Raw genomic sequence first — 6,000 nt, 5'->3', positions numbered from 1 at the left:
ATCCACACTTAATGGTTCTTCGAGAAAGGGTACTACGAAGTGGTGCCAAGGAAGTTACTATTAGAGCGGATGGTGTTCTGCAACTCCAGGGTCGTCTATGTGTTCCTAATGTGGATGGACTGAGGAAAAATATCCTAGAGGAGGCACACAGTTCCAGGTATTCTATTCATCCGGGTGCTATGAAGATGTATCGTGATTTGAGGCAGCCTTATTGGTGGCAACGAATGAAAAAAGACATAGTTGAGTATGTAGCTAGGTATCTAAATTGGCAGCAAGTTAAATATGAGCACCAGAGGCCAGGTGGCCGACTTCAGCAGATGACTATACCGCAGTGAAAATGGGAACGCATCACTATGGACATTATAGTTGGGTTTTTGCGGACCTTGCGGAAGTTTGATACAGTTTGGATCATTGTTGACAGGTTGACCAAGTCAGCACATTTCATTCTGGATGTGACTATGTATACTTCAGAGAGGTTGGCCCAAATTTATATTCAGGAGTAGTTCGGTTGCACGGTGTGCCAATTTTCATCATATCAGATAGAGGTCCTCAGTTTACTTCACATTTCTGGAGAGTAGTACAGAGTGAGTTGGGGACCCGTGTAGATCTCAGCACATCATTTTATCCGCAGACCGACGGGCAGTCAGAGCAGACAATTCAGATTTTGGAGGATATGCTCAGGGCATGTGTGATTGACTTTGGAGGCAGTGGGATCGTTTCTTGCCTTTGGTCGAGTTTGCTTATAACAACAGTTACCAATCCAGCATCGAGATGGCTCCATTTAAGGCTTTGTATGGTCGACGATGTCGTTCGCCCGTCGGATGGTTTGAGCCCAGTGAGTCTAAGTTATATGGTACTGATTTGGTGAAAGATGCCTTGGAAAAGCTAAAGTTGATTCAGGAGCGACTTCGTACAGCACAGTCCAAACAGAAGAGTTGCGCAGATTAGAAAGTGCGTGATTTATCCTTTATGATGGGTAAAAACATTCTCTTGAAAGTTTCGCCGATGAAGGGAATCATGAGATTTGGGAAAAAAGGGAAAATGGGCCCAAGGTTTACAAGCCCATTTGAGGTGTTGAAACGAGTTGGGGAGGTTGCTTATGAGCTTGCATTGCCACCTAGCCTATCGGGAGTTCATTCGATTTTCCATGTATCTATGCTCCGAAAGTATCATGCCGACCTATCACATATGTTAGACTTCAGCACAGTTCAACTAGATAATAGCTTGGGTTATGAAGAGGAGCCAGTTGCCATTGTTGATAAACAGGTTCTCTAGTTGAGGTCCAAGAGGATTTCTGCAGTAAAAGTCCAGTGGAGGGGGCAACCAGTCGAGGAAGCGACTTGGGAGGCCGAGGAAAACATTTATAGCAGATATCCACACTTATTCAACACTTTAGGTATAATTCTAAACCCGCTTGAGGACGAACGTTTGTCTGAGAGGTGGAGAATGTGATGACCCAAAATGTCATCTTTAAATTTAATAATTAATTTTGTATTCTAAGACCTCAAAAAGCACCATTTATAATTCCTCGACTTGTGTGCGCAGTCCGTAAAATTTTCTGAAACGTTTTTATGTGAAAAATAGATTAAAATATGAATTAGAGCTTTAAAACTCAACGGAGTGGACTTTGGTCAACATTTTGAGCAAACGGACTCAGATCTGTGTTTTGACAGTTTCGGTAGGTCTGTATCGTGATTTGGGACTTGGGCGTATGCCCGGAATCAAATTCCGAGATCCCTATCCCGAGATATGGAATTTTGATGAAAAATTAAAAGTTTAAGTTCAAATAGTGACTGGATATCTAATTATGTGCAAACGATCTCGGAATAGAATTTTGATAATTCCAACAGCTCCGTATGGTAATTTTGGACTTAGGAGCGTGACCGGAATTTTATTTGGAAGTCCGTAGTGAAATTAGGCTTGAAATGGCTAAAATAGGAATTTAAGTTTTGAAGTTTGACCGGGGAGTTGAATTTTTGATATCGAAGTCGGAATCCAGTTCTGTAAATTTTCAAAGCTCCGTTATGTCATTTATGACTTGTGTGCAAAATTTGAGATCAATCGGAGTTGATTTGATAGGTTTCGACATCGAATGTAGAAGTTGAAAATTCTAAGTTTCATTAAGCTTGAATTGGAGCGTAATTCATGGTTTTAGCGTCGGTTTTGGTGATTTGAGATTTCAAATAGGTTCGTATGATATTTTAGGACTTGTTAGTATATTTGGTTGAGTCCCGAGGGCCTCGGATGAGTTTCGGATGGTTAACGGATCAAAAAGTTGAACTTAAACACTGCTGCAATTTTTCCTCTTCTGTTGGATATTCTGGGCTGTGATCAGGCCCAGATATTGAGCCCGGATATAGAGCCCAGATATCTAGCCTAGGTATCGAGCCCAAGGTTGACGAGGCTCGGGCTCGAGCTTGAGATCGAAGCCACGATCGAAGGTCCAGCTCGAGGATATGATCGAAGGCAAGGCTCGAGGGCCAGGATCGAGACCCATGATCGAGGGTCACAATTGAAGGCACATGCTCGATGCCCTGATCGAAGGCCTAGCCATGATGCCATGATCGAGGCCATGACTGAGGTCCAAGCTCGAGCCTTTGATCGAAGCCACGATCGAGGCCCAGTTCGTGGACCAATTCCGAAGGCTGTCTGGGCAGTTTTATAAAAGGAGGGCATTCGTCCCATTCGCCATTTTTAACAAATTGGAGTTTGAGCAGAGGTGATTTTGGATATATTTTCAAGGAAAGACATTGGGGTAAGTGATTCTAACTCAGATTTGGTCTATATATACAAATATGTCATTGTTTTCACCGTTTAATTAGTGTTTTGAGATTGAAATTTGAGATATTTTTAGAAACAAAGTTTTGAGGTTTCGGTATCGATTCGGAGTAGGATTTGAGTGAAACTGGTATGGGTGGACTCGTAATTGAATGGGTTGTCGGATTTCGTAACTTTCATTGTATTTCGAGATATGGGCCCCCACAGACGAAGTTTTTATTAATTTCGGGATTTTTATTGAAAATGTATTATTTCCTTATAGAATTGATTCCTATAAATTTTAGTGATTGTATCGAATTATGTTTGGTTAGATTCGAGCCAATCGAAGTTGGATAATCTAGGAAAAGGCCTACTAGTGGATTAAATTGGAGCAAGACGAGGTAAGTCGCTTGTTTAATCTTGTGAGAGAGAAATTACCTCATAGGTGATTAAACTGAATAATTGTTGTAAATTGTGGGGGATACATACGCACGAGATGATGAGAGTCCGTGCGTATCTACTATTAATGCTAAGGTCTAGGTAGTTTAGGACTCAAAAACATGAATTACTTATGTAAATGGCAGTTGTTACTAAATTAAATTATTTGATTTATTTATATATATGTTGTGAATTGTTAGATAAAAATATTAAAGGATGAAAATCTCATATGCTTGAATTTCTGTTTAAATTGATTAATTGGTAAGAGAAATTGTTCTTCCTCATGTATTTATCTTATAATAAATATACTCTCATTTCGGAGGTACATAAGAAAATTTTCTCCTTTCTTGTAGAGCGGGCCGAACGCCTCGGCAGGATATATGCATCTATGGATCGTGCCGCAAGTCCTTCGGCAGTGTATACAATATTCTGGATTGGGCCGAACGACCTCGATAGAAATCGTGCTTAACAATAATAATTATATGATACTTTGATAATTTGTTGTAGCTTGTGAAGCTAATTGATAAATTTGAAAATCTTTGGAATTTAAGGATTATTATCCCTGCTAGATAAGGAATTATTGTTATTCTTGTAAATGAGATTAATTGATAAATTAGAAATTTATTGGAATTGAAGGAATTTAATTATTTCTGCTGGTTAAATAAATTATTATTATATCATGTGAATCATGCTGAATTATATATTCTAGTTTTATTTCAATTATTATTATTGACCCGTAGTAAGTTTCAAAGTCGGCCATTTCGTCTCTATTGCTTCGGGATTAGGCTTGATACTTATTGGGTACACGTTGTTTACGTACTCATACTACACTTGCTGCACTTTTTGTGCAGGACCTGAGGCAAGTACTAGTGGGGGACCTATCGTCTTACACCCACGTTATTGTAACGACCCGAACGGTCGTTTTGAGCATTTATGCTCCTTAAAACTATTTAAAGTCTTGAATAATTTCTTACGAGGTATTATGACTAGTGTGAATTGTCGGTTTTGATTTTAAGGTATTTCAGAGATAGTTTGGAAGAATAAATTTCATGTTGGAAGCTTAAGTTGAAATAGTTGACCGGATGGTGACTTATGTGTAAACGACCCCGGAATATAGTTTTGATGATTCCAGCAGCTCTGTATGGTGATTTTGTTATTAGGAGCGTGTCCGGAAAATTATTTGGAGGTCCGTAGTGAAATTAGGCTTGAAATGCCAAAAGTTGAATTTTTGGGAAGTTTGACCAGGGAGTTGACTTTTTGATATCAAGATCGGAATCCAATTCTGGACATTGGAATAGCTTCGTTACGTCATTTATGACTTGTGTGCAAAATTTGAAGTCATTCCGGATTGATTTGATGTATTTCGGCATAATATATAGAATTCGAAAGTTCAAAGTTCATTAGGCTTGAATTAAGGTGCGATTCGTGATTTTAGCGTTGTTTGATGTGATTCGAGGCTTCGACTAAGTTCGTACGATATTTTAGGACTTGTTGGTATATTTGATTGAGGTCCCGAGGGGCTCGGGTGAGTTTTGGGGTGGTTTCAGACCATTTCTAGGCCATTCTTAGTTACTAGTTTTTGGCCACAGAGGTATGCATCGCGATCGCGGACAATTGGTCGCGATCGCGAAGAGCAATTTTACTGTTTGGGCAGTGTGAATCGTGATCGCGGAAGCCTTTTCGCGATCGCGTAGAACAAACTTCTGTTGCACTGACCCGACTTTAGAAGCTTATATCTCGCAATCTATAAGGAATTTGGAGATGATTCAAAAATGAAAGCTTATATCTCGCAATCGCGAAAGGTAAATTTTGTGCTGGAAATTTTTGTGCTTCGCGATCGCGAAGCATTTTCCGCGATCGCGAAGAGTAAATGCCTGGACATAAGATATATTTTGAGGTTTCGGCCATTTTAACACATTTGGAGCTATGGAGCTTGGATTGAAACAATTTTTAAGGCGATTTTCACCATATGGATTGGGATAAGTGTTCTATATCCTAAAGTAATTATACTTCGTGATTCTATGGTTATATTCATCATTTATTTCGGATTTAAATGGAAGAAAATTAACATTTTTGCAAAATCTTCCAAAAACAAAAATTTAAGATTTGGAGGTTGAGTTGTTATCGGAATTTGATAAAATTGGTATGGTTGAACTCGTATCAGAATGGGTGTTCGAATTTTGTAACTTTTGTCGGGTTCCGAGATGTGGGCCCCTCGAGCGATTGTTGAGCTAAATTTCGGACTTTTATGGAAAATTAGTATTTTCTTATATAATTAATTCCAATAAATTTTATTGACTTAATCAAATTAATTGTGGCTAGATTCGAGGCGTTTGGAGGCCAATTCACAAGGCAAAGGAATAGCGGAGTAAATAATTACACGGTTTGAGGTAAGTAACACTTTTAAACATGGTTCTGAGGGTATGAATCCCAAAATTTGGTATGATATAAATTGCTGAAGGTGACACACACGATAGGTGACGAACATGTAGACGTGCACCACCAAAAGTGTGTATTGAATAAATCCTGTGAAGTAGTAAAATTAGAGAATCATGTTATTATCTGAACATGTGGCACTTGATAGAGGAATTAAGCTGAGGCTAGTAATAAAGATCATGTTTAGGCTATGTGCCGATATTTTTGGATCCATGGGGTCGTGATGCTGTTGAATTAATTATTCTAAAATATACATTTCACACTCAGTAATAATTGCCCATTGTGAGGATATTTATGGGATTGAGCTACGCAACACAGCAGGCCATTTGCCTGCAGCAGGCCAGAATGGCTTTATACATTATTATTGTT

Source organism: Nicotiana tabacum, chromosome 18 (assembly GCF_000715075.1).
Source record: "Nicotiana tabacum cultivar K326 chromosome 18, ASM71507v2, whole genome shotgun sequence".
NCBI lineage: Eukaryota > Viridiplantae > Streptophyta > Magnoliopsida > Solanales > Solanaceae > Nicotiana > Nicotiana tabacum.
This window is presented reverse-complemented; position numbering follows the sequence as displayed.